Below are 18,178 nucleotides of genomic sequence, written 5' to 3'. Positions count from 1 at the left end.
TACTGAAGGGTTGGTGCAGGGAGCAGGGATTTAGATTTATAGATGACTGGGATCTCTTCTGGGGTAGGGGTGACCTGTACAAAAGGGATGGGTCGCACCTTAACTGGAGGGGACCAACGTTTGCTAGTGCTACACGTGTGGGTTTAAAGTAAATCGCGGGGGGGGGGAGGGTTTGACAAATTGGGAGTATAAAGATGGAGTTGAAGGGGAAGTGTGTACAGGAAAAGTTACAAAAGACTCCCGAATTAATGGGAAGGAAGGTTCAAGAAGGGATAAGAGAGTAAGATCGGGGGCAATGTGGCGGAAGTGGCGGCGCTGGGAACGGCTGCGGCTCGCCTGCAGTCCGTTTGTCTTTTACTTTTTTGTGTTGTTTTTTTTCGTTTTGTCTAGTTACGTTTTTGTTTTTTAGGTTGTGTTTATGTGGGGGGGGGTGGGGGGTGAAACGGGGCTTGCTGTCTCTCCTTTCGGGGGAATACGACCTTTTTGTCATATCCCCCTTCTCTGCCTCCGTCTACGCTGAGGCCTAATGGCGGAGCCGGCGACCTCGTGACTCTGGAGGCAGCTGACAGGACTCGCCCTGGGCTCGCTCCCGTGAGGGTGGCCCAGCCCGGGGCTGGAACTGCGCTCTCGTGAGAGCGGCCTGGCGAGGGGCTGAGAGACTCTCCTGTGAGGGGCTGTGGCCCGTCGGAGTGGCCCAGCCCGAGGGAGGAACGGCACTCCCGTCGGAGTGGCCCAGCCCAAGGGAGGAGCGGTACTCACGTGAGGGCGATCCGGCTTGGGGCTGGAACGGTGCTCCGGTGGCTGGGACGGCGTTCTGGCGGCGGTGACCTGAGTCTGGGGTTCAGCCGCGGGCCAGCGGCTGCGTGTGCTGGACTGGAGGGCGGCAGCTTCGACCACCCCGGGCCGCGGTGTTTGAACCGGCCCGTTTGCGGGGTTCGGTGAGCCGCTGGACTGTTTGTTCCATCGCCCGGTGGGGAATCGCCTCAGCGCAGAGGGAGAAGAGGAGGGAAGAGACAGTAACCCTAAGATTTTTGCCTCCACCACAGTGAGGAGGTGCTTGGAGGATACACTGTGGTGGATGTTAATTTGTGTTTATTGTTGTTTATTATTGTATGATTGTATGTATGACTGCAGGCACGCAATTTCGTTCAGACCGTAAGGTCTGAATGACAATAAAGGTATTCAATTCAATTCAATTCAATAGTACTTGTGGCCAGAGGACCTAGGGTGACGGAGGAACTGGAGGAACTGAAGGAAATTCACATCAGGCAGGAAATGGTGTTGGGTAGACTGATGAGATTGAAGGCTGATAAATCCCCAGGGCCTGATGATCTGCAACCCAGGGTACTCAAGGAGGTGGCTCTAGAAACCGTGGATGCATTGGTGATCATTTCCAATGTTCTATTGATTCAGGGTGTGAGAGGGGAGGTGAATACCGAAGTTAAAGTGTTGTATATGATTGCGCAAAGTAGAAGAAATAAAGTAGATGAGCTTGAGGCTCATTTAGAGATTGGCAAGTTTGATGTTGTGGGAATTACTGAGACTTGGCTGCGAGGACTAGGACTGCAAACTGAATATTCAGTGGAATATGTCCTATCGAAAAGACAGACAGGTGGGCAGAGGGGGTGGGGTAGCTCTGTTGGTAAGGAATGAAATTCAATCCCTTGCGAGGGGTGACATAGAATCAGGAGATGTAGAGTCAGCATGGATAGAACTGAGGAATTGTAAGGCTAAAAAGACCCCAATGGGATGTATCTACAGACCCTCAAACAGTAGCCTGGATATAGGGTGAAAGTTGAATCAAAAATTAAAATTGGCATGTAACAAAGGTAATACTACGGTGATTATGGGAGATTTCAACATGCAGGTAGACTTGGAAAATCAGGTTGGTACTGGACCCCAAGAAAGGGAATTTCTGGAGTGCCTCCGTGATGGATTCTTAGAGCAGCTTGTACTGGAGCCTACCAGTGAGAAGACATTTCTGGATTTAGTGTTGTGTAATGAACCGGATTTGATAAGGGAATTCAAGGTAACAGAGCCATTAGGAGGTAGTGACCATAATATAATACGTTTTAATCTACAATTTGAGAGGGAGAAGGGAAAATAGGAAGTGTCAGTATTACATTTGAGCAAAGGGGACTATGGAGGCATGAGGGAGGAGCTGGCCAAAGTTGACTGGAAAGCGACCCCAGCAGGGATGACAGTGGAACAACAATGGCAGGTATTTCTGGGAATAATACAGAAGGTGCAGGATCAGTTCATCCAAAGAGGAAGAAAGATTCTAAGGGGAATAAGAGGCGACCATGGCTAACAAGGGAAGTCAAGAACAGTATAAAATAAAAGAGAACAAGTATAACATAGCAAAGATGAGCGGGATGCCAGAGGATTGGGACTCTTTTAAAGAGCAACAGAAGATAACTAAAAAGGCAATATGGGGAGAAAAAATGAGGTATGAAGGTAAGCTAGCCAAGAATATAAAGGATAGTAACAGCTTCTTTAGGTATGTGAAGAGGAAAAAATAGTTAAGACAAATGTGGGTCTCTTGAAGACAAAAACAGGTGAATTTATTATGGGGACCAAGGAAATGGCAAACGTTGAACAGGTACTTTAGATCGGTCTTCACTAAGGAGGACACAAAGAATCTCCCAGATGTACTTGTGGCCAGAGGATCTAGGGTGACGGAGGAACTGAAGGAAATTCACATTAGGCAGGAAATGGTGTTGTGTAGACTGATGGGACTAAAGGCTGCCCTCAGGGCCTGATGATCTGCAACCCAGGGTACTCAAGGAGGTGGCTCTAGAAATTGTGGACACATTGGTGATCATTTTCAATGCTCTATAGATTCAGGATCAGTTCCTGTGGATTGGAGGGTACCTAATGTTATCCCATTTTTTAAGAAAGGAGGGAGAGAGAAAATAGGGAATTATAGACCAGTTAGCCTGACATCGGTGGTGGGGATAGAAATATAGAAAATAGGTGCAGGAGGAGGCCATTCGGTCCTTCGAGCCAGCATCGCCAATTATTGTGATCATGGCTGATCGTCCCCTATCAATAACCAGTGCCTGCCTTCTTCCCTTATCCCTTGACTCCACTAGCCCCTAGAGCACTATCTAACTCTCTCTTAAATCCATCCAGTGACTTGGCCTCCACTGCCCTCTGTGGCAGGGAATTCCATAAATTCACAACTCTCTGGGTGAAAAAGTTTTTTCTCACCTCAGTCTTAAATGACCTCCCCTTTATTCTAAGACTGTGGCCCCTGGTTCTGAACTCGCCCAACATTGGGAACATTTTTCCTGCATCTAGCTTGTCCAGTCCTTTTATAATTTTATATGTTTCTATAAGATCCCCCCTGATCCTTATAAACTCCAGTGAATACAAGCCCAGTCTTTTCAATCTTTCCTCTGGAGTCAAGATGCTGGAGTCAATTATAAAAGACGAAATAGCGGCATATTTGGATAGCAGTAACAGGATCGGTCCGAGTCAGCATGGATTTACGAAGAGGAAATCATGCTTGACTAATCTTCTGGAATTTTTTGAATATATAACTAGGAAAATGGACAAGGGAGAGCAGTGGATGTGGTGTAACTGGACTTTCTGAAGGCCTTTGATAAGGTCCCACATAGGAGATTAGTGGGCAAAATTAGAACACATGGTATTGGGGATAGAGTGCTGACATGGATAGAAAATTGGTTGGCAGACAGGAAACAAAGTGTAGGGATTAACGGGTCCCTTTCAGAATGGCAGGCAGTGACTAGTGGGGTACAGCAAGGCTCGGTGCTGGGACCGCAGCTATTTACAATATACATTAATCATTTAGATTAGAGGTCGGCAACCTACGGCCCCCGGGCCGAATGCGGCCCATAGCCCGAAATCATCCGGCCCACAGGCGGATTTTTTATCCCGTAATCATCCGGCCCGCCGAGCGTCCGAGCGCGGCCAAGCGCCCCGCGCGCCCCCGAGCTCTGGCTGTACGGCATCCTGCGCAAAGCCTCCGGCACGGCCGCACATCTTCTGTGAACACGTTTAAGAAAGAACTGCAGATGCTGGGAAAATCGATGGTGCAGAAACTCAGCGGGTGAGACATGCAAGGATTGCATGAGGCTGCCTCACTCGCTGAGTTTCTCCTGCATTTTTGTCTACCTTCTGTGAACACGTGATTCGATGCCTTCCATCCGTGCGGGATGGGGTAGTATCCATGTGTACACGTGATAGATGCGGCCCGCCATCCGCTCACAAACATGCATTCCGGCCCCTATGCAGAACAAGGATGCCGACCCCTGATTTAGATGAAGGGATTAAAAGTAACATTATCAAATTTGCAGATGACACGAAGCTGGGTGGCAGTGTGAACTGTGAGAAGGATGCTATGAAGATGCAGGGTGACTTGGACAGGTTGGGTGAGTGGGCAGAAGCATGGCAGTTGCAGTTTAATGTGCATAAATATGAGGTTATCCACTTTGGTGGCAAGAACAGGAAGGCAGATTATTATCTGAATGGTGTCAAGTTAGGAAAAGGGGAAGTACAACGAGATCTGGGTGCTCTTGTACATCAGTTACTGAAAGTAAGCATGTAGATACAGCAGGCAGTGAAGAAAGCGAATGGCATGTTGGCCTTCATAATAAGAGGAGGTGAGTTTGGGAGCAAATAGGTAATTCTGCAGTTGTATAGGGCCCCGGTGAGACCACACCTGGAGTATTGTGTGTAGGTTTGGTCTCCAAATTTGAGGAAGGACATTCTTGCTATTGAGGGAGTGCAGCGTCGGTTCACAAGGTTAATTCCAGGGATGGCGGGACTGTCATATGTTGAAAGTGAGCAATGGGCTTGTATACACTGGAATTTAGAAGGATGAGAGGGGATCTTATTGAAACATATAAGATTATTAAAGGATTGTATACGCTCGAGGCAGGAAACATGTTCCTGATGTTGGGGGAGTCCAGAACCAGGGGTCAAATTTTGGGAATAAGGGGTAGGCCATTGAGACCGGAGATGAGGAAAACCTTTTTCACCCAGAGAGTTGTGAATCTGTGGAATTCACTGCCTCAGAAGGCAGTGGAAGGCGATTCTCTGATGCTTTCAAGAGAGAGTTAGATAGAGCTCTTAAAGATAGCGGAATCAAGGGATATGGGAAGAAGGAAGGAACAGGGTACTGATTGTGGATGATTAGCCATGATCACTTTGAATGATCATGTGCTGGCTTGAAGGGCCGAATGGCCTACTCCTGCACCTATTATCTATTTTCTATTGTCTAAAAAAGCTTGATGTCCTTAGTGCAAGATACAAGATACATTTATTTGTCACATGTACCAATTGGTACATTGAAATGTGTGGTCGCCATACAGCCATACGAATAATAAAGAGCACAGAACACAAAGTCTTAACACAGACATCCCCACACAGCGAGATCAAAGTTTCCCACTGTGAGGGAAGGTTCCAAAATTCAGTCATCCTCCTCTGTTGTTCACCCATGGTCGGGGGGCTCCCGAACCCCTCACTGTCGCCGCTACGGGTGGCCCGATGTTCAGGCCCGCTCGCCGGGGTGATGGAAGTCCGACGTCGGGACTGAAAGACATCCTCAGCGGCTTGGACATCCGAATCGGCCACCTCCTACTGGAGTCCGTGGCACCCGAAGTCCACAGGCCACGCTGGGCGGAGATTCACGCTGACGGCCCTCGGCAAAAGGTCACAGGACTCTGTGATGTTGAAGTCGGCGCCGCCCGCGTTGGAAGCACTACGAACCACAGCTCCGATGTTAAAGCAGCAGGCCCAACACTCCGGAGCTTCAACGGCGATCCAGGTAAGGCATCGCCCGCTCCGCGATGTATCCAGCGCTGCGCCGCCGCTGCTGAAGCTCTGGTCCAGGTCCCCGGCAGGAAAGGCCGCTCCAATCCAGGTGGTAGGCCGCGAGAAGGGGGGCAAGGACGCGACTCGGAGAATAGTCGCGTCCTCGCCAGAAAGTGGCCAGGAAACAGTTTCCCCCTTACCCTACCCCCCTCCCCCATATAGAAAAGCTAAAGAAACCTCCAAAACATACTTTTAAAACTGATTAAAAAGTTTTGAAAAAGACAGAAAAACAGACAGACTGTAGGCAGAGGCCGCAACCAAGACAATCCATAATTCATAACTTAGTTGGTGTTTTGTCATGTTCAAGAGCCTGACAGTTAACATAGAAACATAGAAAATAGGTGCAGGAGGAGGCCATTCGGCCCTTTGAGCCAGCACCACCATTCATTGTGATCATGGCTGATCGTCCCCTATCAATAACCCGTGCCTGCCTTCTCCCCATATCCCTTGACTCCACTAGCCCCTAGAGCTCTATCTAACTCTCTCTTAAATCCATCCAGTGACTTGGCCTCCACTGCCCTCGTTGTTGGGAAGAAGCCATTCTTGAACTTGGAGGTCACGGTTCTCGAACACCGATATCTTCTTCCCGATGGTAGGAGTGAAATGAGAATGTGGCCATGGTGTTGTTTCCACATTCCAATCGTTTCCTCCTAATTCTGGTTTTGACCCAAATGCCAGAATCCATAGTGACCAATTTTGCTGCAACCCCGCATATCTTCGGGATGTGGAAGGAAATTTAAGCAGAGGAACCCATGTGGTCACAGGGTGAAATGTAAATTTCATACAGATGGCAGTGGAAGTCAGGATTGAATCCCGCTCTCTGATGCTATGATACAGCAGCTCCATTAACTGCGCCATTGTGTCGTGGGGTATGGGGGGGGGGAGAGGGATTTAGAATGGGATTGGTATACCTGAATATCTGAACAGTCTGGAAGAGGTAGCACTGTCCAGCATTGAAAAGGCAATTGCCAGAGCTATGGAATGTAAAGGAGTGAATCAATTGACAATGCTACTGTCCTCATACCTAATCCTGCTTCTGTAATTTACGTCTTTCACGCCCCAAAATATGGGACGCATCGATACATTGCTGTCGATACATAGGTAAACATCACTTACAATACAACACAATAGAACTTTATTTATCCCAGGAGGGTAATTGGTCTGCCAACAGTCATGAAACACAACAAGATACATGAAAAATGAAATTGAACATAGAAACATAGAAATTAGGTGCAAGAGTAGGCCATTCGGCCCTTCGAACCTGCACCGCCATTCAATATGATCATGGCTGATCATCCAACTCAGTATCCTGTACCTGCCTTCTCTCCATACCCCCTAATCCCTTTAGCAACAAGGGCCACATCTAACTCACTCTTAAATATAGCCAATGAACTGGCCTCAACTACATTCTGTGGCAGAGAATTCCAGAGATGTGGCAGAGAATTCCAGAGATTAAAGTCCAGGATTGGGGATGTGCAAAGATTGGGAGGAGGGCGAGGGGAGGAGGGGGAGGGGGGGTGAGGGGAGGGGAGGGGAGGGGAGGGGAGTCATACATTAGCTTACCCCCGGCCATGCATCATAATGTACTCCTTATGTCTTTCTACTCTTAAATAATCAATCTGCAGCCTGATCAGACAGGACAAGGATCAACAAGAAGGGTGTGATCAAGAAGACATACCATCGCTTGATCTCAAACTCATAACTACTTGTTGATACAGACATTGCCTGCAATTTCAGGGATTGAGGCAGTGCAGTTGTGATTGAGGCAGTGCAGCGTAGGTTCACGAGATTGATCCCTGGGATGGTGGGACTGTCATATGAGGAAAGATTGAAAAGACTAGGCTTGTATTCACTGGAGTTTAGAAGAATGAGGGGGATCTTACAGAAACATATAAAATTATAAAAGGACTGGACAGGCTAGATGCAGGAAAAATGTTCCCAATGTTGGGTGAGTCCAGAAGCAGGGGCCACAGTCTTAGAATAAAGGGGAGGTCATTTAGGACTGAGGTGAGAAAAAACCTTTTCACCCAGAGTTCTGAATTTGTGGAATTCCCTGCCACAGAGGGCAGTGGAGGCCGAATCACTAGATGGATTTAAGAGAGAGTTAGATAGAGCTCTAGGGGCTGGTGGAATCAAGGGATATGGGGGGAAGGCAGGCACGGGTTATTGATTGGGGACAATCAGCCATGATCACAATGAATGGCGGTGCTGGCTCAAAGGGCCAAATGGCCTCCTCCAGCACCTATTTTCTATGTTTCTATGTTTCAATGATAGTATTGAATGCACACCTAGAGATGTTGGGACAAAGAGCACAAATGGTTTCCAGTCAGGAAGGGGTCTAATAGTTACAACAAAAAACTTAAGATGCTTTAGGTCAAGATGTAAAGAATTGCAGATGCTGGATTACAAAAAAAAAAGACACAAGGTTGTGGAATAACTCAAGACCAAAAAAGGCACCTATCCATGTTCCTCAGAGATGCTGCCTGACCCGCTGAGTTACTCCAGCACTTTGTGTCCTTTTCTGCTTTAGATCAAGATTGTACACAATTTGTGCAGCAGAGATCTCTGACAGGATGGGCTAATGCAACTGGCTTCATGCAATGAAATGCGCGATCCATTGGAAGACCGAATAGAAAATGAACACTTGTATCATAGGGTTGCAGATGTCTGGCACCATTGTGATACATGTCTTTGTGATAAGCTTGGAGCCTGTACTTTGCAACTTATGAACATGATGGCATCACCGGGTGGAAGTTGTTCAGCTTCCATTAGAGTCATAGAGTCATACAGCGTGGAAACAGGCCCTTCGGCCTAACTTGCCCACAATAACCAACAACCTACATGTTCTAACTACACTAGTCCCACCTGCCTGCGTTTGCCCATATTCATCTAAGCCTATCCTATCCAGGTATCTGTCTAACTGTTTCTTAAATGTTGCAATAGTCCCTGCCTCAACTACCTCCTCCAGCAGCTCGTTCCATACACCCACCACCCTTTCCGTAAAAAAGCTACCCCTCGTCCATATTAAGCCTCCCCCCCCCCCCCCCCCCCCCCCCCCCCCCCGCCTTAAACCTATGTCCTCTAATTCTTCTCTGAACACATTGCCATGGTGCTATAATGGAAATTAAAGTTGCTCCAAGCAAGTTTAGACCTCGGCCCTGACAGCTGTTAACCTGTTTACAAACAGTAAATCGTCTCTGGTGTATGTGAGTGGAAAAAGAACCAAAGAGCTAGACACAAAATGCTGGATTAACTCAGCAGGACTGGAAGCAACTATGGAGAGAAGGAATGAGTGATGTTTTGGGTCGAGACCCTTCTTCACACTTGCAGGAGTTGACAGGGATGTGAGAGACAATATGTGAGAGGGCTTCAGGGAAACAATGAGCTTGTAGTCTTGTGGGGTTGTTTTGTTGGAAGCCAGCGTAGACCCAATGACAGAATGTGTTCCTTTGGTTAGGTATGTTACAAAACTTACCTTCAGCGGCACTGCAGTTCTGCCACTGGCCGTGCGCGCGACTTTGGCGCCTTTGAGGAGGGGGGCGGGATTACAATGCCGTTTTCTCCTGCCTGTATATTTTCTCGGTCTTCTACCTAATGCTAAAAATTCTTCCCACTGCCGTTTATCTGAATCTTTTTTTTAAAACCGCGGGACTATTTCAGCGCTGGAGTAAAATAAAAATTGACTTCTAATGCCGTGAACGCCGATAACGGGACGGATCTCGCGTGCGGGACAAAGCAAGGTAAGTTGTCTATTTTACATATAAACTTGCTTCCTAGGATGGATTTAATCAAAATTTCAAGTTGCGAAAATGTGATTTGGGCCCCATATGAACCGGCAGTGTTTTTCCTGCTGATATGGGGTTTAAATTCACCGCAAACTGCAACGTTCCAATCGATCGCGTTCCACAAAAACCCACTCGCAAGATGATTAAAATGGCCATTAATTTACGGGAATTAAAGTCGTTATATTGTGAATTCTTGTGTGAATGTTATTTGGACACTTAGGCTATTTAAAAATGTTAACCTTTTCTTAAGAAATGGATAGATGTTTAGATCTAGTAATTGAATTTTGTAATTAGCTACAATTAGGTAACTAACGAATTATATGCTTTAATTTCAGGTCATCCAAGTAAGATTGTTTCATATTTGTTTCAGAATGCTTCAATCTATAATAACTGAAAATTTATTTCAGTTCTCTTAATTTTTAAGAAAGTTATGGGCTTTTGACTGTCCTCGATCACAGCTTTTGAGTTAAGTCAATGGAAAAGCAATAGGGAACAAGATGCAAATTTCAGAGTATGAAAATGGCCATAACATTTTTAATACTGAAGATATGAAAGTGAATTAGGTGTCAAATATAACTTCTTTTTATGCTTTATTTGATGGGGTAAATTGCAGACTTGATTTTTTAAATCTCAAAATTTTATAACATTGCTACTTTGGTAAGCAAGTCAAGTCATTATCGGATACTCATATTCAATACATATTGAAGTCAACAGCCATATGATCAGCTATGTCCAGTAGTCATGCTCCGGTTCCCCACAGTAATTCAAGGGCAGACAGCAGCAGGATAAGTATAGCAAAGACACGGGACATTGATATGTATAATTCATGTTATGGGGTCACATACCGACCAGACTTTAATGGAAGCATCTCCTGCCATTGCAATGAAGGATAGAATGACATATATTAAAGGTAATTTTCATGCTAACATTGATACTCAGCTCCATGCTGAGTATCAATCATAAAGTAGCCATGTGCTTAATCTGTCAATGTGACTCAACTACCTTTGAATTGGGAACCTCAGTGACCACAGAAAAGCAAACTGGAAAATGGAATTGAATGGAATACTTTATTGCCACATGTGACAAGGCACAGTTAAATTCTTTGCTTGCATACCCAAGGTATACAAATAGTGGCCACCTATGGTGTTGACAAAGTTACAAAGTACGCTGGCTCCTCCTTGTTTCCCCCCCCCCCCCCACAGTGGTTCCCATTCGCCGGGTCCCCATTGTCCATTATTCTCCCCCCTCACTATGTAAATATCCCATCTCTGATCTGAGAGGAGTCTGTTGCATATACAGCGGCTTGCAAAAGTATTCATACCCCTTTAACTTTTCCACATTTTGTCACGTTACAACCACAAACGTAAATGTATTTTATTGGGATTTTATGTGATAGACCAACACAAAGTGGAGCATAATTGTGAAGTGGAAGGAAAATGATACATGGTTTTCAAATTTTTTTACAAATAAAAAACTGAAAAGTGTGGCGTGCAAAAGCATTCAGCCCCCTTTACTCTGATACCCCTAAATAAAATCCAGTGCAACCAATTGCCTTCAGAAGTCACCTAATTAGTAAATAGAGTCCACTTGTGTGTAATCTAATCTCAGTATAAATACAGCTGTTCTGTGAAGGCCTCAGAGGTTTGTTAGAGAACATTAGTGAAAAACAGCATCATGAAGCCCAAGGAACACACCAGACAGGTCAGGGATAAAGTTGTGGAGAAGTTTAAAGCAGGGTTAGGTTATAAAAAAAATCCCAAGCTTTGAACATCTCACGGAGCACTGTTCAATCCATCATCCGAAAATGGAAAGAGTATGGCACAACTGCAAACCTACCAAGACATGGCCGTCCACCTAAACTGACAGGCCGGGCAAGGAGAGCATTGATCAGAGAAGCAGCCAAGAGGCCCATGGTAACTCTGGAGGAGCTGCAGAGATCCACAGCTCAGGTGGGAGAATCTGTCCACAGGACAACTATTAGTCGTGTACTCCACAAATCGGGCCTTTATGGAAGAGTGGCAAGAAGAAAGCCATTGTTGAAAAAAAGCCATAAGAAGTCCCGTTTGCAGTTTGCCACAAGCCATGTGGGGGACACAGCAAACATGTGGAGGAAGGTGCTCTGGTCAGATGAGACCAAAATTGAAGTTTTTGGCCTAAATGCAAAACGCTATGTGTGGCGGAAAACTAACACTGCACATCACCCTGAACACACCATACCACTGCGAAACATGGTGGTGGCAGCATCATGCTGTGGGGATGCTTTTCTTCAGCAGGGACAGGGAAGCTGGTCAGAGTTGATGGGAAGATGGATGGAGCCAAATACAGGGCAATCTTGGAAGAAAACCTGTTAGAGTCTGCAAAAGACTTGAGACTGGGGCAGAGGTTCACCTTCCAGCAGGACAACGACCCTAAACATACAGCCAGAGCTACAATGGAATGGTTTAGATCAAAGCATATTCATGTGTTAGAATGGCCCAGTCAAGGTCCAGACCTAAATCCAATTGAGAATCTCTGGCAAGACTTGAAAATTGCTGTTCACAGACGCTCTCCATCCAATCTGACTGACCTTGAGCTATTTTGCAAAGAAGAATGGGCAAACATTTCAGTCTCTAGATGTGCAAAGCTGGTAGAGACATACCCCAAAAGACTTGCAGCTGTAATTGCAGCGAAAGGTGGTTCTACAAAGTATTGACTCAGGGGGGCTGAATACTTTTGCACGCCACACTTTTCAGTTTTTTATTTGTAAAAAAATTTGAAAACCATGTATAATTTTCCTTCCACTTCACAATTATGCTCCACTTTGTGTTGGTCTATCACATAAAATCCCATTTACGTTTGTGGTTGTAACGTGACAAAATGTGGAAAAGTTCAAGGGGTATGAATACTTTTGCAAGCCACTGTAAATAGATCACAACTACTGTAACATTGATATATATTCGGCCTTTTTCATGCTCCAAGATCGTGGTTGTGCAGGTGTTGGATTTCAGTGAGGACATCCTTATTGAAACACAAACAGACACGTTTGGTCGATGAGATTCTTGCAAGGAAATTGACCCATGTACCACTTGAATGCATTTGGACTTATTTTGAGGGCGAGAAATAGTATTGGGTAGACTGATGGGCCTGAAGGCTGATAAATCCCCAAGGCCTGAAGGGCTGCATCCCAGGGTACTTGAGAAGGTGGCTCTAGAAATCGTGGACGCATTGGTGATCATTTTCCAATGTTCTATAGATTCAGGATCAGTTCCTGTGGATTGGAGGGTAGTTAATGTTATCCCACATACCAGAGAGAAAAGGGGGAATTACAGACCAGTTAGCCTGACATCGGTGGTGGGGAAGATGCTGGAGTCAATTATTAAAGAAATAATAACGGCGCATTTGGATAGCAGTAAAAGGATTTGTCCAAGTCAGCATGGATTTATGAAGAGGAAATCCTGCTTGACTAATTTTTTGATGTGACATGTAAATTGGATGAAGGAGAGCCAGTGGATGTAGTGTATCTGGACTTTCAGAAAGCCTTTGATAAGGTCCCACACAGGAGATTAGTGGGCAAAATTAGAGGACATGTTATTGGGGTAGGTTATTGACATGGATAGAGAATTGGTTGGCAGACAGGAAACAAAGAGAAAGAATAAACAGGCCCCTGTCAGAATGGCACGCAGTGGTGTGTGGAGTGCCGCAATGCTCGGTGCTGGGGCCGCAACTATTTACAATATATATATTACTGATTTGGATGATGGAATTAAAAGTAACACTAGCAAATTTGCAGATGACACAAAGCTGGGTGGCAGTATGAACTGCGAAGAGGATGCTAAGAGGTTGCAGGGTGACTTGGACAGGTTGAGTGAGTGGGCAGATGCATGGCAGATGCAGTATAATGTAGATAAATGTGAGGTTATACACTTTGGCGGCAAAAACAAGGAGGCAGATTATCATTCAATGGTGTCAGATTAGGAAAAAGGGAAGTGCAACAAGACCTGGGTGTCCTGTACACCAGACACTGAAAGTAAACATGCAGGTATAGCAGGCAGTGAAGAAAGCTATTGGCATGTTTGCCTTCATAACGAGAGGATAAGAGTATAGGAATAAAGAGGTCCTTCTGCAGTTGCACAGTGCCCTGGTGAGATCACATCTGGAGTATTGTGTGCAGTTTTGGTCTCCTAATTTGAGGAAGGACATCCTCAGCGTAGGTTCATGAGGTTAATCCCCGGGGTGGCGGGACTGTCATAAGATTGGAAAGACTGTGCTTGTATTCACTGGAGTTTAGAAGGATGAGGGGGATCTTATAGAAACATATAAAATCATAAAAGGACTGGTCAAGCTAGATGCAGGAAAAATGTTCCCAATGTTGAGGGAGTCCAGAACCAGGGGCCACAGCATAAGAATAAAGGGGAGGCCTTTTAAAACTGATGAGAATTTTTTTTTTTCACTCAGAGAGTTGTGAATTTGTGAAATTCTCTGCCACAGAAGGCAGTAGAGGCCAATTCACTGGATTAATTTAAAAGAGAGTTAGATTTAGCTCTTAGCGCTGCAGGAATCAAGGGATAAAGGGAAAAGGTCTGAACGGGGTACTAATTTCAGATGATCAACCACGATCATATTGGGCTGAATGGCCTACTCCTGCACATTTTTTTTTCTATGTTTCTTAAGCCAATTTTTATTTAAAAAGTACAGAGCTTGTGGCTAGCGGAATCAAAGGGTATGGGGAGAAGGCAGGCGTGGGTTACTGATTGAGGGTGATCAGCCATGATCACAATGAATGGCAGTGCTGTCTCGAAGGGCCAAATGGCCTCCTCCTGCACCTATTTTCTATCTTTCTATGTTCCTCTGAACTTTCTTCTTGACGAAGACTTTCTTCCTGCAGGTTGGGAGAGTGGGCTGAGAAGTGGCAGATGGAATACAATGTAGCAAAGGCGTTGTGGGAATAAAGGCATTGACTATATTCTAAATGGGGAGAATATTCAGAAATCGGAGGGGCAAAGGGACTTGGGAGTGCTGGTGCAGAATTCCCAAAAAGTTCATTTGCAATAGTCAGGAAGGCTAATGCAATGCTAGCATCTATTTCGATTGGGCTGCAATACAAAAACAGGGATGTAATGCTAAGGCTTTATAATACACTGGTCTGACCGCATTTGGAGTTTTGTGAGCACGATTTGGACACCATATCTGAGGAAGGATGTGCTGGCATTGGACAGGGTCCAGAGGGGGTTTACGAGAATGATCCCAGGAATGATTGGGTTTACATATGATGAGCATTTGAAGGCAATGGGCCTGTACTCGCTGGAGTTTAGGAGGATGAGGGGGACCTCATTGAAATTTACTGAATAGTGAAAGGTGTGGATAGAGTGAATGTGGAGAGGATGTTTCCATTAGTGGGAGAGTGTAGGACTAGAGGTCATCGCCTCAGGAAAAAAGGATGTACCTTTTGAAAGGAGATGAGATGGAATTTCTTTAGTCACAGGGTGGTGAATCTGTGGAATTCATTGCTACAGGCGGCTGTGGAGGCCAAGTCAATGGGTATTTTTAGGGTGAAGATGACAGATTCTTGATTAGTGCAGGTGTCAGGGGTTTTGGGGAGAAGGCAGGAGAATGGGGTTGAGAGGGAAAGATAGATCAGCCATGATTGAATGGTGGAGTGGACTTGATGGGCCGAATGGCCTAATTCTGCACCTAGAACTTATGATCTGCTTGTTCAACCAGGTTGTTACCTTTATATGAGTCAAGCACAAAGAGCAACACAACGGGTCAGGCAGCATCTCCGGACACAATGGACAGACGACATTCCAGGTCTGGTCCCTTCTTATCTTTTTCTGTCCGGTCTCAACTCTTTCTCCCACTGTCATTCTTGGCTGTAAAGCTTGGGAGCAAGATTTCTTTGTCCAGATACCTTACACTCTGAAAAATTATGAGTCCCTGTCACACCCTCACTTCTTGTGGACGTTTGCAACATGAGGCAACGTCAACCCTTTAAAAAACCCCAAGAACTCAGGTACGAGAAATGAATCAGGAAAAAATCTCTCCAAGAGTTGGATGGTCCTTTAAATAACACTGGTAGGTCTGAACATGCATTATAGACAATAGACAATAGACAATAGGTGCAGGAGTAGGCCATTCGGCCCTTCGAGCCAGCACCGCCATTCACGGATCATGGCTGATCATCCACAATCAGTACCCCATTCCTGCCTTCTCCCCAAATCCCTTGACTCCGCTATCTTTAAGAGATCTATCCAACTCTCTCTTGAAAGCATCCAGAGAATTGGCCTCCACTGCCTTCTGAGGCAGAGAATTCCACAGATTCACAACTCTCCGTGTGAAAAAGTTTTTCCTCATCTCCGTTCTAAATGGCCCACCCTTTATTCTTAAAATGTGGCCCTTGGTACTGGACTCCCCCAACATCCGGGACATGTTTCCTGCCTCTAGCCTGTTCAATCCATTAATAATCCTATATGTTTCAATAAGATACCCTCTCATCCTTCTAAATTCCCGTGTATACAAGCTCAGTCGCTCCATTCTTTCAACATACGACAGTCCCGCCATCCCGGGAATTAACCTCGTGAACCTAGCAAGAATGTCGTTCCTCAAATTTGGAGATCAAAACTACACACAATACTCCAGGTGTGGTCTCATTAAGGCCCTGTACATCTGCAGAAGGACCTATTTGCTCCTATACTCAACTCTTCTTGTTATGAAGGCCAACTTGCCATTAGCATTCTTCACTGCCTGCTGTACCTGCATGCTTGCTTTCAGTGACTGATGTACAAGAACACCCAGATCTTGTTGTACTTCCGCTTTTCCTAATCTGACACCTTTCAGATAATAATCTACCTTCCTGTTCTTGCCACCAAATTGGATAACCTCACATTTATCCACATTAAACTGCATCTGCCATGCATCTGCCCACTCACCCAACCTGTCCAAGTCACCCTGCATTCTCATAGCATCCTCCTCGCAGTTCACACTGCCACCCAGCTTTGTGTCATCTGCAAATTTGCTAATGTTACTTTTAATCCCTTCATCTAAATCATGAATGTATATTGTAAATAGCTGCGGTCCCAGCACCGAGTGCGGTACCCCACTAGTCACTGCCTGCCATTCTGAAAGGGACACGTTAATCCCTACTCTTTGTTTCCTGTCTACCAAACAAATTTCTATCCATGTCAGTACCCTATCCCCAATACCATGTGCCCTAATTTTGCCCACTAATCTCCTATGTGGCACCTTATCAAAGGCTTTCTGAAAGTCCAAGTACACTACATCCACAGACTCTCCCTTGTCCATTTTCTCAGTCACAACCTCAATAAATTCCAGAAGATTAGTCAAGCATAATTTCTCCTTCGTAAATCCATGCTGACTCGGACCGATCCTGTTACTGCTATCCATTGATCCTGACAAGGTCAAGTGAGGAAATTGCCTGCATGTTGTGGTCCAAACTGGCACCAAATTTGCACGGCATGCTGATTGATGTCACGAGTGCTTACTTCCAGAGGACCTGCATGATGTGCATATTAACAGCCTCATCACACGCTCTGTAACTTGCTATGTAATCATGTGCACACACTGGATTTACTATGTTAGAGCTCCAAGGGCACTTGCACTGCCATGCAATAGATGCTTATGATTCCAGTGTCTTAATCTGTTCCTCAATAAGACATTGTTACAACCTTTAGATAGATTTTCAGTTTAAATGATGTCTCATTAGTCTAAGCCATATCATAGAGTCAGAGGGTGGTGAATCTGTGGAATTTATGTTCGAGAAGAAACTGCAGATGCTGGAAAATCGAAGGTAGACAAAAATGCTGGAGAAACTCAGCGGGTGCGGCAGCATCTATGGAGCGAAGGAAATAGGCAACGTTTCGGGCCAAAACGTTGCCTATTTCCTTCGCTCCATAGATGCTGCCTCACCCGCTGAGTTTCCCCAGCATTTTTGTCTACCTTCTGTGGTATTTATTGCCACAGACGGCTGTGGAGGTCAAGTCAATGGATATTTTTAAGGCGGAGATTGACAGATTCTCAATTAGTAAAGGCGTCAGAGGTTATGGGGAGAGGGTAGGAGAATGGGGTTGAGAGGGAAAGATAGATCAGTCATGATTGAATGATGGAGTAGATTTGATTGGCCGAATGGCCTAATTCTGCAACTAGAATTTATAAATTTATGAGTCAGTTAAGTGGAAGTGACAGCAAGCCTTGATTATGTAAAGGGCCTGTCCCACGAGCATGCGACTGCATGCGGCAAGCGCGACCAAACCGGAAGCGGGGGCCGCGCGGAGGTCGAGTGATCCGGTACGAGTTGACGTGAAGTTCGAGCGAAGTCCGCGGGAAGTTTGCGCGTGACGTACGGCGTCAAGAAGCTGCGTATGGCGTCTTGACGCTGCGCACGCCCGTCGAGGCGGTGCGTATGGCCTCAATGCAGCTGCGGGCCGGCAGGCCATTGCCACGTGGAATTTTTGGACAATGTCAGTTTTTCGGAGCCCCCAGCGATGTCGGGATCAGCTCCGCACAACTCCGGCGATCTAAGTGGGACCGGCCCCACGAGGCCGTACGGCTCAAGCGAC

The sequence above is a fragment of the Amblyraja radiata genome, chromosome 3 (genome assembly GCF_010909765.2).
Source record: "Amblyraja radiata isolate CabotCenter1 chromosome 3, sAmbRad1.1.pri, whole genome shotgun sequence".
Lineage (NCBI taxonomy): Eukaryota > Metazoa > Chordata > Chondrichthyes > Rajiformes > Rajidae > Amblyraja > Amblyraja radiata.
Note: the sequence above shows the minus strand (reverse complement) of the source record.